At 44.2% G+C, this 16188-nt stretch overlaps 2 pseudogenes across 2 annotated transcripts; both read right to left on the bottom strand.

Moving 5' to 3' along the window:
- Positions 1-258: 258 nt before the first annotated feature.
- LOC308414893 (elongation factor 1-alpha 1-like) lies at positions 259-1766 on the bottom strand (annotated as a pseudogene). Its single transcript has 2 exons — positions 1763-1766; positions 259-1622 (listed from the first exon to the last, which is right to left on the bottom strand). The product of its transcript is annotated as an elongation factor 1-alpha 1-like (transcript).
- Positions 1767-2826: 1060 nt separating this feature from the next.
- Positions 2827-3744, bottom strand: LOC308414642 (coiled-coil domain-containing protein 92-like; annotated as a pseudogene). Its single transcript has one exon. The product of its transcript is annotated as a coiled-coil domain-containing protein 92-like (transcript).
- Between the last annotated feature and the right edge of the window lie 12444 nt (positions 3745-16188).

The following is a 16188-nucleotide window of genomic DNA, read 5'->3' as shown; positions in this document are numbered from 1 at the left end:
AGATTTTTGGTCAAGTTGTTTCCATTAAAAAGTACTGCTTTTGAAAGCTAATAACTTAAAACTGCTACACACACACACACACACACACACACACACACACAAATGGTCCACAAAACATTCCTTCTGAAGGTTTTACAATGCATTGTTATCATTAACCAGTCTTTTACTATTAAACTTAAATGGCCAATTGAGACAAATAGTCTTGAAACTGTTCTTCCACCACTGGTTAAGACTGGGGTAGCAGGTGTTAGGGGTAATTCATTTAGACTTCCGAGCTTTCTGGGCAGACTTGGTGACTTTGCCAGCTCCAGTAGCCTTCTTGTCCACAGCTTTGATGACACCCACAACAACTGTCTGCCTCATGTCATGAACACCAAAACGATCAAGTGGAGGATAGTCAGAGAAGCTCTCAACACGCCTGAGCTTGCCAGGGACCATACCAACAATCGCTGCATCACCAGACTTCAAGAGTTTGAGGCCATCTTCCAGCTTCTTACCAGAACAACGATTGATCTTTTCTTTAAGCTCAGCAAACTCGAGAACAGGAGCATAGCCAGCACTAATTTGGCCTGGATGATTCGGGACAATCACCTGAGCAGTGAAGCCTGCTGCTTCCATTGGTGAGTCATTTTTGCTGTCACCAGCAACATTGCCACGCCTAACATCTTTGACGGATATGTTCTTTACATCGAAACCCACATTGTCCCCTGGAAGAGCTTTACTCAAAGCTTTATGGTGCATTTCAACAGACTTGACTTCAGTTGTTACATTGACTGGAGCAAAAGTAACCAACATGTGAGGTTTGAGAACACCAGTTTCCACTGGGCCCATGGGGACAGTGCCAATGGGCCTGATTTTATAGACAACTTGCAGGAGCAATCACAGAGGTTTGTCAGTTGGACGAGTTGGTGGAAGGATATAGTCCAAAGCTTCCAGCAGCGTGGTGCCACTGGCACTGCCCTCTTTGCAGTGGCTTTCTATCCCTTGAACCATGGCATATTAAATATCACTTGGCTCCAGCATGTTGTCACCATTCCAACCAGAAATTGGCACAAATGCTACTGTGTCAGGGTTGTAGCCAATTTTCTTAATGTAAGTTCTGACTTCCTCATTGATTTCCTTGTATCTCTTCTGACTGTATGGTGGCTCAGTGGAATCCATTTTGTTGACACCAACAATTAGCTGTTTCACACCCAGGGTGTAAACCAGAAGAGCATGCTCATGGGTCTGCCCGTTCTTGAGATAACCAGCTTCAAATTCACCAACACCAGCAGCAATCAGGACAGCACAATCAGCCTGCGATGTGCCAGTAATCATGTTTTTGATGAAGTCTCTGTGTCCTGGGGCATCAGTGATAGTCACGTAGTATTTGCTGGTCTCAAATTGCCACAGGGAGATGTCAGTAGTGACACCACGCTCACGCTCAGCTTTCAGTTTGTCCAAGACCCAGGCATACTTGAAGGAGCCTTTTTCCATATCTGGAGCCTCCTTTTCAAACTTTTTGATGGTCCATTTGTCCATTCCACCACGTTTGTAGATCAGGTGGCTGGTTGTGGTGGACTTACCAGAATCTACGTGTCCAACTACAATATTGATGTGAGTCTTTTCCTTTCCCAGTTTTGCTTTGAATCAGTGGTGGCTTTCGCAGCACCTGTTTTTTGACTTCAAACCTGTTGCGAAAGAAAAAGTCATCCTGCTTTCTTATAGAATGCAGGACCACCAGTCCAGGGATGGCACCACCCATAATAGGCTGGACCCTCACCCATCAATCACTAATTAAGAAAATGCATTACAGGCCACCAACAGCCTGCAACCTGATCTTATTTTATTAAATTGAGGTTTTCTCTTCTTAAGTGACTCTAGGTTGTTTCAAGTTGACAAGTCAGCACAAATAACAGTAAAGAAATGCAAAGCATTGCCTAATATAAAACATTACCTTTTGGGGCAAGAAGCCCTAGTGGAAATACAGTTTATCATAAAATAATATGGTGAAAGGGCTTATAATCCATTTCTCCACAACTTTAAAGAATTTTCTATAAAGAAACTAAATGCAAGCAGATGGAGATTTGTGATAAGGAAGGTTTCCTTGGCAACTAGTGATACCTTATTATGTAGCATTCCTGTAAATGCAGGGTTTTTTTTTTTTCAGTAAGAGAATTCTGCAGTAGGTTTTGTTGTACTTTGCTTTTTCAAATATCATGTTTTATTTATCTTCACATGGAAGGAATGGCTGAATGCATGCATTGTCATGCCGCAGAAACACACTGAAAGTCCCATGTATTTTTTTCTCAAATCTTAAGTCTGACTTTCTTTTCTTTTCTTTTGTTGCAGGTTTAGAAAATAACATTTGTTGGATCCTGAACATCTGGGTGAAACTAACAAATATTATGAACACACATTTGGGTTGGGGTGACATCCGGTCATCTTGCTAAGATCAGATCATGAGACACAGCTGCTTGGTAAAGGGACTGTGCAAGGTAGGAGTCTCCAGGAGGGAGCAGAAGCTGATGCTCTGCTCTCATAGGCAGCCCTGGATCTGGGGTGGGATAGCTCCTTATTTTACTTTGACAAAGGCGATTCTGATTCTGTGTGGCATAGTGATTCAGCCAGGGCCGCAACTAGGAGGTCTCATGGCGTGGGGCTGGAAGCAAGCTATTGGCATATAGGCGTTGGCCACAGTGCCAGTAAATATCTTCAACGGGGACACCATTGTAGCATTGTGTCACTATGGACCCAGGAGCCAGGCTTCGACAGGAGGAAACATTTGGCATGGCAGGCGAGGAATATGTGGGTGAGGTTCCCTGTGGTTCTCACAGTGTGATGGCTTCACACAGTTCGGTCTGTCCCTGAGTACTTCCGCACCACCTTCCCTGTGTTCACCTGCTCCATGGCCCTCGTCACTCACTCAGCCTGGGCCTGTGATGGAGTGGCATGGTGAATGCGGTGAGCCACCCCAATGTGGGTCTTGTGTGGCTTGTCTCGGGCTGGGCTATGCTGCCCACTGGCACCACAATCTGAGGTGATGGGAGGGATGACAAGAGGCTGTTCCTTGAGCTGGACTTCAGCAGACTCAGCAAGAATGGGGTGGGGTCAGGCATGGCATACATGCAGTTTGTAGCTCTGGGTTCCAAATCTGTAGACCTCCTCAAACTCAGTGTGCAGTGGTGCTGACAGGCTCCTCTTCATGCAGCGGCGGGGTGTCTCAGGCAGCTTGTCCTTCAGGGGTGTGGGCTTGTAGCTGGCCAGTGCAGGACTGCCAGCTGGGCTGGCATCCGAGGTGCCACTGGAGCTTAGGAACTTCTTGGCTGCATGTAGCTGTGAGGTGAGGTAGGCTACAGTGCTGGCACGCTGCTCCAACTAGCCCAACAGCATGCTCAGCTTGTGGATTTTCACCTTCAGCTCCTCTGGCTACTTCTCTCTCTCATGAATTGTGTTCTCCAGCACAGCGATGGCAGCATTCCTCTGCTCCAGTTCTTGAAGCAGCTTGCTGTTTTCCCCCTCTTTGGCCTTCAGCTGGGCTTCCAGCTCTTCATGGTGCCTCTACAGCTCCGGTGTTCTGGAAGAGCTGTTTCCTGTCAGTTCAAAACTTTTGAGTGTCAGCTCAAATGTGAGAACTGTGCAGCCGCTGGATCTCAGCATGTAACCCCTTGAGTGTGCTGGTGTGCTCTGCTGGAGGAAGAGCAGGTTCATCTATGCACTGTGCAGCTGGTTCTCCAGGTTTGTGGCTGCCATGCTGACATCCAGGTGACCTGCCACGGTCCCTCAGGCAGCTGCCGTGCTTGGTGACTGGTGGCCCATGGGCAGGAACAGTGCGTGGCAGCCCTGCTGCGGGACACAGAGACTCAAGGGATGCTGCGTCTACAGCACATCCCGCTCGCTCCCTCCTTAAATCTGATTTTCAAGGTGTACACTTTTTTATAAATCTGCTTTAATCTAATATGTGGATCTCTTACTATTATGTTCTCCCTCATATAATGGAGATCCTTTGAGATCTGTCTCCAAGATACGATCATCTTATTACAGTAACTAAAAGGGACCATGAAGTATTGAAGAACAAAACACAACTTTGCCAGCAGAAAGTTAAATACTTAGAGGTGATATAATGATTCCCTTTAGATTGTTCATAATCTTTATGTTCATTTTATTAAGAAATTTATATCCCCCAAACAAAACAAAAACAAGGAATTTTAGAACCAACTTTTTATTGTCAGAACTGCATTCTCAGGTATTCATTGACTGTCCAATCACTATATAAGGAGCTTAAACAAGACCAGCTGAATAACTTACATCTAGGGCTGAAGAAAGAGGCAGAAATTAAGAACCTCAAACAGCTGCCAACCAAGCCCAGGCTTAAGGGTACTCAAAGCATAACTTTCCCTCTTTTCATTCCTCTAAAAGACGGGGATGCATTGGGGTTCCTGACTCAGAAACATGGAGAAAGATATGTGCCTTCTGGGTATTTCATTCAGCAATTAGATACAGTAGCCAGAAGACATCCTCCCTGTTTGAAGGCTATCTCTGTCACTACTGTTCTATAAAACAGTCTTTTAGAGGTACTTATGAAAAATGTGAAATCAAATTCATTTACTGATAGTTCTTATTCATGAGATGGAAAAATGCCACTTTAGGGCAGAATATGCTATTGCTTTCTACTCATGATATAATTGAGAGTTTTAATTTGCCTTAAATTAAATATGCACAGATAGCTAAAATCGGAGCTTTAACCAGAGCATGCCATCTAGCAGAAAGCAAGACAGCTGACATTTATATAAATAGTCACTTTGTATTGGAGTGGTGCACAACTATGGAATACTGTGGAGACAAAAAAGAATTTGAGTTCCTCAGACCACCCTATTTGAATCTCAGAATTGTTGAATGGTACCCATTTTTTTCCCAAACAATTAGCTATCACTAAAATCCTGATACATTCTAAAGCAAAGACTGAGGAAACAAAAGGTAATAATGTGGCTGTTAAAGCAGCAAATGGCCGGACTACATGGAACTGTCTGTCCAGAGAGAGACTGCCCTATTTGTTATCCTCAGTCTGTTGCTGACCTCCTCTTTCAGGCTTGACAGATGGTGCTACTGTTGCAGTATTCAAATCCACTGGGAAAAACCAGACTTAGACTCAATTCAAATTTAGGTTAAATGAACTCATTCTTACTCTCTATGAAGGACAGCAGCCTTAGAGTCAAATAGCGTGCTGTGTGGGATCGGGCTAAAGGGAGGATTTATAAAGGTGGATATCAAAGATGTACACTACAATTATCGATGAAATTCACAACTGGGCAAGAAAATTGTTTTCCTCACATCATTTGTTTCTCTTTCCCATTATATAATAAGAAAAAGCCACTTCATTCCAGTCCATAGGTAGTTTACAAAAGCAGAAAGCAAGTGGTTAAACACCTCCCAGCAGGAACACCATTATGCCCAGGAGTATGAATGGCTCAAGAAGCAGTATCCAAATTACAGGAAAGAGAGGCATCCCTGTTATAATCTCAGTGGTGCCTACACTCCTGAGAGATCAATAGAAAGTTCACATGAGACTCCCTAGAAAAAGAAAAATAAAAGTAATAATGCAAATACAGAGAATATCCAATAAAAACAAAAAACCCAACACAGAACACAGAAAGCACACACATTCAAAGCAGACCAGTCACAAACAAAATACACAGTAGCTATCATCATTCAAACATTCTTTTGAGCCTGACCATTTTGCATCATACCTCACATGCTTACAGAAAAAAAAAACTTTACAGATATATCAGAAAACATAGACCCATCTACACACAGAAAATAAACATATAAAACTTTCCAAATGACCAGAATCATGTAGGTGGGCTACATCTCTCCTTTTGCCCCTGGATGGGAGTGAAAGGGTTTTGTAATTGGATGAGAATGGAATGCTGTTTGGCTTTAGAGGGGTTTTGGGTGTCCTATACACAGGTGTTCATCTAGAAAGCTGATATGGGAAAAGGTATAACATGACTTGGAGGAGAAGGAGGAGGGGGATGGCTGATGTGTCTGAAAACAAATGAGAGTCTGAAAAAGACATACAGGCTTCTATGAAGTGGGAAGTTCTAGTTCTTTGGAAAGAGTTGTGTCAAATGATGTTTGGCTGGGACACACATGTGAACGGATGTCTTGTTAAAGCAGACACATGAAGCAGTGTTTACCTGAAGCAGACACGGGTGAGAGGATGTTTGGATATAGGAAACACAGGAAAGGATGTTTGATGAAGGAGTATAATAAATACAACCCCACAGAAAGCGGGCGACGAGCACTGAGGTTTGGTTTGGTTTGCTCTGCCTCGATATTTGTTGCTGAAAACACACATGTATTGTCTCACCTTACATAGCCTTGTTGAGCTCAACTTGTGATGACACTGCCATTGAGAGAAACTCACCCAAGAACTGCTCGTGAGGTTCCCTTGGCAGCTTGCTGCCTCCAAGGCCTCCCCTTAATCCAGGTGTCAAGCTGCAAGATTGAACTACTGTTGCTGGTCCATGCCTGGTGTCTGCCTGCCTAGAGGACTGGTCTGTAGCTGCTGAATCATATTTGGTGTTTGCTACATACAGGACTGAACTGCTGACCAAGAAGAACAAGCTCACCCCCAAAGAACCATTGCTGAACAGGTCCACTTCCCCCAGATCCTAATCTCTTCCACTCCCTCTGCTGGGTGGTGGGCTAGAGGAGAGGTTGAACCCTTATAAAAAGTGGGCTGCAAAAATCGTATGCCTGCACTCCTACTTTAGAAAGGAGGTTCCGTTCTAGCAAGGGAACAGGATGGGTTGGTACCACTAGGAAGGCATGGGTAGGGAGAATACCCCTCAGTATACAGCTAAGTGTTGGACTTGGTGAGGCTGCCGAGGCTGTCTTCTTTTTTTTTTTTTTTTTAAACGACTTTATTTTACAAAACAAAGATAAATGTAAAGATTTTAAACATTTTTTGCTTAAAATTATACATTTTTGTCAGTACTGTTTTTTCAGACATTAAAATAATTTTTACATAAAACCATGTGAATATATTTTTTTAGTCAGTACTTGATTTTTTTCAAGGGCTTGACAGTATGCATTGAAAACGTACTAGTTGCAATAAGCGTAAAGTACATGCAAAACAAAACGCAACATGGAAATAGTCAAAGTCTTCTTGTTTTGTGAATATATGTATATTTTTTTGTTTTCTTTATTTCTTGGTCTTCATACAGTCTGTGAGTTGTTTCTGGGGTAGTGCAAGCCTCTGGGGTTAGCATCCCACTATCAGTGACTGCATATTATGTCTGATCTTTTGTGAATGGGTTATCTCACTCAGGATGATCTTCTCTAGATGCAGCCATTTTCTTAAGAATTTGGTTAAGTCATTGTTTCTGGTGGCTGAGTAGTATTCCATTGTGTATATATACCACAATTTTTGTATCCATTCATCTTCTGAAGGACATCTGGGCTCCTTCCAGCTTCTGGCTATTATAAATAGAGCTGCTATGAACATTGTGGTGCATATATCTTTGTTGTGTATTAAAGTGTCTCTGGGGTATATGCCCAGAAGTGGAATAGCTGGGTCTTCAGGTACTACTATATCCAATTTTCTGAGGTATCGCCAGACAGATTTCCAGAGTGGTTGTATTAGCTTGCAACCCCACCAAGAGTGGAGAAGTGTTCCTCTTTCTCCGCAGCCTCGCCAGCATCTGCTGTCATCTGAGTTTTGGATCTTGGCCAATCTGACTGGTGTGAGGTGGAATCTCAGGGTTGTTTTGATTTGCATTTCCCTGATGGCTGAGGATGTCGAGCACTTCCTCAGATGTTTCTCCGCCATTCGGTGTTCCTCAACTGAAAATGTTTTGTTTAGCTCTGTACCCCATTTTTTAATAGGGCTATTTGATTCTCTGGTGTCTAGCTCTTTGAGTTCCTTGTACACCTTGGATATTAGGCCTCTATCTGATGTGGTGTTGGTAAAGATCTTTTCCCATTCTGTTGGTTGCCGTTTTGTTTTCTTGACAATGTCTTTAGCCTTACAGAAACTTTGCAATCTCATTAAGTCCCATTTGTTAATCTTTCACCTTAGAGCTTGAGCCATTGGTGTTTTGTTCAGGAAATTTTTTCCTGTACCTATGTGTTCTAAGGTTTTCCCTACTTTCTCATCTAATAGTTTCAGTGTATCTGGTTTAATGTGGAGGTCTTTGATCCACTTACACTTGAGCTTTGTACAAGGAGCGAGGCTGTCTTCTTACCCAACCATAAGGGAACAAGAAGGAGAGTGGCCCCAGGAGGACACAAAAAGTGGTTCTGGTATCCAGAGGGAAAGGTACAGATCACCTTGACACTGTGATGGTTTCCTGAGACTTCCTGCTGGACATGGTAATGGTCGTGGCAAAGGCAAGAGAGTCTGGCCCCCATCAGTCATCCATGACCAGACTTAAGAGGTTAGCTGGAGGGTGATCTGGGCTTGATATCCACAAGGGCCATGAGGACAATCAACTGCCCAGTATTCCTCTTGATGGCACTGTGGGCACAGTTGAAATGGCTTATGAAGGTTTGTATAGGCCCAGGTCCAATGATCCTCCTAACAGCATTTGAAACAGGGACCCAGAAGTTCTCTGTCTTTGAGAGCCAGGGTAGCTGTTAAGACCAGCTACAAGGACTTTATGTTTAGGCTTTTTCATCTCTCCCAAAGTACACCTTGAAGGCCATGGCTAAGAGGTCTGCCTGTGGAGTCAGGAGTCCTTTCTATACGTATTTAAGTCTGACTTTAATATGGAAATTCTGGGAGAAATAACATGTCATAAGGAATTGTTTACCTTCTGAAGACTTGGGCTCCAGACTGGAATATTGCAAGAGGGGCTTTGTGGGTCAGTCTAGGAACTGAGATGGGTTCTCCTGTCTTACCTGGATGCCCTCTTAGATTTTTTTTCACAATTTACTGATTTAAGGGAGACCATTGAGGCACTGGCCAGAAGGCAAGTAATAAATCGATGTCTAGCAATAACGCCCTCTAGAGTATAATTCTGCTCAGGATTCCAGCCAGGGAATGCCCCAGTACCAGCTAGATGGGTGGATTTCATCTGCATATGCCTTATGAAATGTGTCCCAGACCCACTTGCACTCCCTGGGGAGAAGATTTTTGATGAGAATCATATCAATATTATGGAAGGTGAGATGGTAAGTTTACAACTGGAAATCATTAATGAAGTTGGAGGAATGAACAGAGTAGGCATACAGCCTTTTTTCTATTTGAAAGAGTTCACTTAACCAGAAGGATGTATGTACCCTGACCAAGCTGTCAAGGTACACAAATCCTTCTGCAAGGGATACTTAAAACTCAAAACAAACCCAGCAACCTCCTGAGGAGGTAGAACTCTGGCTTAGGGCTGGTGGGGGCTGGGAAGTGAGTACTGGGGGAACTGAGGGCTGCCAGTGGGCTGAAGGTGGGCACCTGCGAGGGTTGGTTTGGGGGGTCTGTTTCTTATTGCTGAGGGGAAAGAAAGGGAGTCCAAAGAGGCTGGAGAGCAAAAGAAGGGAATATGAGTTGAGGCTGGTAAGGGGGAGGTTTGTTAGCCCGCTTGAAAACACTGGATGAATCCTCTGCTTTGAGCTTCATAGCTAGGAGTTGTTTCATTTGGTTGGCTTATGCAACATGGTCACTTGTAATCAAGATGGGAGGAAAGTCACATGACAAAGTAGATCCTTTGCAACTGTCTCCATCGTGACTGGGTGGGGGTGAGGAGCAGCTGCTAGTATGTCAGTGAGCCACATGTTTCCTTTAAGATTGTCTTTGTGTAGATTTTTACAATCAACCCTGGTGTTACAAGTTTTAACTTAACCAGTCTGTTACGGATGCTACTGGTATTTAATGGCACCCAATATTCTTACAAAACTTGAGATAAGATTTATACCTTAGCAAGGGTTTTAGAGAGTTAAACTGAAACCAAAAGAGCAGGAGATGGTTAGCAAAGGTCCCCATTGGGAAGAGACTGTTGCTTTCTGTTGATTTGCTCTCCTTTCTCTGTGAGAAGAGTAAGGTGGCTGGCCTGATATGAAACCTAGTTTGGAGGAAGACTTGGGCTAACAGGAGAGGGAGGCATACCCCAACTGCAGAGCCATCTTTTTATTGAAGTGGTACCGCATAGAACACAGTGTAATGTCACTCATACCAAAAAGACACCCGAATCCTTGTAAAACTGAAAGCAGTTAGCTGAGAACCAAGAAGAGTAGAGACAGGAAATTTGTTAGTCCTGGCTATAGACAGAGAACCCAGCAGAGAGCTGAGAGATGCAACAGCAATCCAACAGTGTGTGTGTGTGTGTGTGTGTGTGTGTGTGTGTGTACATGTGCGTGAGCACGTGTGTGCATGCGTGTGTGTATGTGTGTGTGTGTGTGTGTGTGTGTGTTGCTGTAAGTATTACAATGGATGGCTCAATTCTTTATTGGCCCCGAGGATGGCTCACTTCTTTATTGGCCCCGAGGCCTCACTCCTCAGAAGCTTCTCTAGTGGGGGTGAACACAGGGATCTGCTACTCGGTCCACAGGCCGCCTTCTCCTGGGGATTCTGTTCCCAGGCGGTTCACTGTGCCCCCCCTGTTGTTTCTGTCCCCGGTGGATAAAACTGCACTGCTGTGTTCCCCTCCATTGCTGCCCAGTACAAACATTACTCTAAATCCCAGTAGGTTTATATATATTATATTATCAATCCACATACACTCTACACAATAAGATTAAACAAAATGGACAAAGATACAAACTGACCTCTATAAGAGATAAAAAGTCCTATAGAATTCCTTAAGAATATTCATATCTACCCATTGCCAATTACAGCCACCAGAATCTAGATCTGTTGGCTCCAGGTCCATCTTGAATGTTTCCCCCTCTTTCTCCGTCCCCTCTTCTGATTTTCTACCTCACCCCCACTGCCTACCACTGTCCAATCCTGTATCACCTTAAGATCAATCCACAGATGTTGGTGGGGGTGGGGCTGTGGTGTGGGGTGGGGGTGCAGTCTGCAGCTGGCCACTCATTTGCTTTCTCCTCTTCCTGCTAGGCCCAGTCCTGGCTCCTATTTTACAACAAAATTACAGATCCATCAACCATACCTTAAAGGACAGGACATTTACACTGTGTGTGAGTGTGGGAGAAGGAAAATCAGACAGAACCAAACAGGGCTTGGGGCAGAGATAAGAGACATAAAGAATGGGGAATCTCTTTCCATTTCCCCCAATTGCTATCTGTATTTGTAAAGGTTCTAAATAATATTGGGACCTAGGGTGTTGTTGGGTGGCCCCATGGATTGATTATCTAAAGGATATTGAGGCCAATTTTTTTTTAAAAAACTGAATAAATTTGGGGACTTTCAGGTTAAGTGCCAGGTGTAGAGGCTGTAGATTTCCTAAAAGGCGACCCAAGGCAAATGTGAGCCTATGGAAGGCACCATTCCCATGGGTGAGTGTGGGGAGGAAGAATGTCACTGCAACCTGTAGCTGCAGGCATCCCCAGGATCAGGGAGGACTGGAGGAAGATGCAAGCTATTCAGTATGTTGATACCACACTCAGTTAGGGCCAGAGGAGAGACTTGATATTTGGTACCAGAGCTTTCATGGAGGCCAGGAGGAGAGAACAAAATACAAGCTCTAGGAGGGAGGTGTCTTCCCCAAGAAAGGGTTGGCAAACTGAGCCACAAAAGCCACATGGGCCTAGAGAAGCTGTGGGATTATGCACCACTCAGAAAGGAAAATAGAAGAGGGATGGAAAGGCTCCAATAACCCAGTTGTGCTTGAGAAAACGGAGAATTGATACTCCTAGTGTGGTGGGATGGGGTCAGGTGGAGAGGTACAGCCACAGTCCTAAATGTTGCTCAGAGGCACCTACAGCTCCAGGACTACCACAGGACTTCCTGAAGCTCAACAGTTACTTCCTCAATCCCAGGGAAACAGTTACACTGACTGAAGGAGAAACAGTTGCCCCTGGTGGATGAGATTGCTGAGCAGGAAGAAGAATGGGTCCCAGTGCAGTTCAGACCCCTAGGTGAAGAGCAGGCCCCAGGAGAATGGAGTCAAAGGAACAATGTGTTACAAATCTGAGAGAGAGAGGCTTCCCCACTTAATTGTTACAGCCCTGCTCTGGCTGGGGAACATTTCTCTGAAGGGTTCCAGCCCTGGGGAAAGGTGTCCTGGCAGTAGGGTACCAAGGAATACTGCACAACAGACTTTTTCCTGTGAGTAAATGAGCTACATAAAGACTGGCCTGACCGGGTGGCATGAATATCCTGGCAGTGACAGTAATAGTTAAGGCCCACTGCACAGGAAAGAAGTCATGTCTGTTACTGTAAACCAGACCAAGAACCCATGTCTATGGAGGTCATAGGCCTAGGAGAGAACCTATGGTTATTAATCTGCCAATTGGATATCATATCTAACTGTCTTCTAAATTATTTTCTTTCTACACACAGAATATTCAATGTTTCACCCTCATAAAACCTTTTCTTTTTTCTTCTTCCCTTTTCTTTTCAGAGAATAGCACTTAATGCAGAGACACACAGCTGCTCAAATGCAGAAAAGACATACCTGTGGAGTTCTCAGTCCCAAATGCAACCTATATCAACACCCCAAGGCCCGGGGATCAGTGCAAAGCAGTGGGGGCCGTGGGAGAGGCAGAGGGCAGGGAAGAGTGCTGGAAAATGCTGTATACTGGATGTGACAGGTCTTTGCCCTCAACACCCAGTGGCTGTGTTTGCCTTTAAAAAGCCAAGGTCTTCAAAATTCCCGCATGGAGGGGAGTGGTGGGGACAGGAATTCTCTTTACACCTAAGGAGACATTGGCCATCGATGTACAGAGGTGTAGGAAGACTCAGGTTTCTTTAGGGATGTGGCCCCTGATTGTTGTCCATGCCCCAGTGGATTAAACTTCACCCATGTTCATACACATGTCACTAAGAGGATTCACTGGCTTTAAAAAATACACATGAATTTGGGAGTAGAACCTGGTGGCAGGGTCAGGAGAGGGGTTAGAAAAAGGAATTAGAGAACAGATATCCACAAAGTACATTGTATATATGTATAAACTACACAAATAATAAAATATATCTTTAAGAAAAGCAAAATTACAATGTTTTACTCCAATTAGAATCACAGGTGATTATAAAGTAAAGGACTAGTTATGAAACTCGCATATTCTCTTGGTGTGAATGTAACTTGGTTCAGCCATTGGGGAGAACTGTTCTTCAGAACATGAAAAGGTCTCCGCAGTGATGCAGCTGACTGATGTGGTTTTGTCCTTTTGCATGTATATCCTAAGGACATGAAGATACCGTACCTAAAGCCCACATTTACTAAGATGCCATACATAACAGATAAAGTGTTGTGCACCTGCGTGTGGGCAGGAGACCAGATCAGAGATAGTTTTAAGATGCTTTCATAAAGTCACTGTGGTTAAGGTCAATAAGAAACTCAAGGAAGACGGTCAGATAGCTCTAATCCTAGTTCACTCCTGAATGTTCCCTATGCCCCAAAGAGACGCATCGTTGGCAGAACACAAATTTTCTAGGATGCCCAAGACATGTCATAGGCTAATTTAAAGGGACAAAATGGTGCTGGGTCAGTTTTTGGAACTTTGCTTTCTTTGAAAAGTAAAGAGCAATATATTCTCAGACCATGTTTCATTTGAATCCCGAGTATGGGATGTGGGCCTGGTTCAGACTGCCACAGGAGTGAACTGGGACATGCATCACTCTCTAGCAAGGCATGACCTTGCCAGCTGCACATAGTTTCTGCAGTTGTCTGACATTTGGAATTCTGGGGACATTTCAGAGGGAATATGAGTGCAAGAGCCCAAATAGGTGAATGGTTGGTAAATTGTTGCTTGACTGTTGGTTAGTGGTCATGGTAGGTTAAGTAGTCATGTGCACGCGCGCACACACACACACACACACACACACACACACACACACAAAACCCCAAAAACTAACAAGAAGAAATTAGATTTTCTGCTGGTGAAGATCTAATGTCCCCCACAAAAAAGTTGATGCTCCTAATCACTTGGGATTGGTATAGGTATAATGCTCCCTTTTTGACCCCTGGCTTTGTTTAGGAATCTCTTTCCATTTCCCTCTATTTTTTCTCTCTTATGTAGTGTTAGGAGATTTCAAGGCTAGAAGAAAGAGGGTGGACAAAAATAGAAGAAGAACCCACAAAGCACCAAAAGACCAGCTACAGAATGCTGTACTTGGTGGTCATATGGTCAGATGAACTGGCAATACTGTAACGTGCAAATCTCAACACTGTTGAGACACACTCAAAAGATCTGGAGATTTTGAATACCGCTCTCGCTGAAGTAGAAGCAAAGGTGCCACTAAGCAAACTTTACTTACATCACAGAGGTCTGAACTGGCCAGCAGTATGTGTCAATCATGCCTGTGATAGCTTTGGATCAAATACCCAAGACTCCCCTCTACTAAAACCATTTCTTTTGGAAGACAGATGAGTGTTTTCAGGTTTTCCTGTTTGCACACTCACAAGGTAGCACACCTTTGCTTCATGGACGTTCGCAGATGATGTTAGACTCTTGGGGCCGACTTTCTCACCACTCTTACTTGCTTCTCATTACCACCGACCTCAAATTTTACATAAGAAATGGGGGGTGTCCATTCAATATTGACAGGCAAATTATATTCAGACGGTATTTGATAGCAAAAGCTGGTCCATGGAGTGTAGACAATCCACAATGGCTCATCCCCGCAGAATCCTGCTTGGTGTTTTTGTTTTTATTTTCTTCCTCACTGTCCTGGTCTCTGGCTAAAATTTCCCATAAATATTGAGGGTGATTTCATGGACTTTCAAGACTCAGGAAGGGAAAAGATATGACCACAAGATGGCAGCATGGCAGCGGAACACACAGAGCACTGACTGGATGTTACTAGGACAGCATTTTGTAATATTTGATCCAGAATACTGACACTGCTGAAAGGAAAGTATAGCATCAGGACCCCCAAGACCAGGCACAGCCAAGTTCTCAGCACAAAAGATGGTTACTTGCCTAGAGGCCAGAAAGACATGGAATGAGAGAGAGGATGGGTGAGGGAGGGAGGGAGGGAGAGAGAGAGAGACAGAGACATATATACACAGAGACAGAGACAGAGGCAAGGGAGGGAACCATGGACCACCACAACTTTGGTTGGGCAGGTTAATTAAGTGGGCAGGTTAATTAAGACATTTCTTTGCTGGACTTCAACATTTTGATAGCTGGGCCTTGGTAGTAAGCCTCAGGAGGAAGGCGTGGCCAAAGAAGGGAACAGACCTTGGGGGCTAGCTTTAAGAATGCAATCTAACTGGTTTTGTTCTTTGACTTTGCTTTGCTTTGCTTTTAGCAAGGCAGAAGGAATAGGAGAGAGGAAAAGGCCTACCAGAGTCCTGCTCTCCCTGCTCCAGCTGGCGAGAGTCCCTTCAGCTATTTGAGAAATGTGGAGGCACACTAGATAGAGACCCACAACGTGCCAGGTTAATACTTGTAGGAATTGGTGATGGCAGGGTCAGTATAGTGGGATTTAAAGCACAGGTGTCTCCACCATGTTTGGAAGGGCTTCTGTGAGTCACAAGCCTTACTGTAAAAGTGACTCATCTGAAAGGTAGTTAGTTGCTAGTAGAAGTTCTGTACATGGTGGTCATATCTCTGGATGGAACAGAAAGTACCAGTGGGCAGGTTCCTACTAAGATCTGCCCCCCTTGGATGTGCTTCCATACATATTGTGATGCTTACATGGTACAAATCACCATATATAAGGGGACTGATCACCAGGGTGAGGCTAATCAGGGTATAGTTGTCTGTGTGAAGGTAGGAAGTTCTCCTGTATAGAAAGGGAACAGCAACAGTACATAGGCTTAAAAGTTGGAGTCTTTCCATGTCCAGAAGTAAGGGACCAGCTTGTCTCTTGGAGGTCATCTTTGGCTCCGGGGACAGCTGTTCCCACTCTCTAGGTGTCCAGATGAGGTCAAAATCTGAGCCATGCTGCTATTTGGAAGGGAAGTACATAGGCAGAAAATGAGGATGCTACTCTCTTCACTCACTGCTGACTCGTGAGCTTGGCTTTGCTGGTTGGTGAGCAGACCCAGAAGAAACTGCAGGCTGACTCAGCAGTGCTTATGATGACTGAGAAAGAAGAGGCTAGACTTGGGTTTTTTTGTGAGGGAGAAGAAGAGGCTGAAATTG

This window comes from Micromys minutus (genome assembly GCF_963924665.1).
Source record: "Micromys minutus genome assembly, chromosome: X".
In the NCBI taxonomy this organism is placed as follows: Eukaryota; Metazoa; Chordata; class Mammalia; order Rodentia; family Muridae; genus Micromys; species Micromys minutus.
This window is presented reverse-complemented; position numbering and strand designations above follow the sequence as displayed.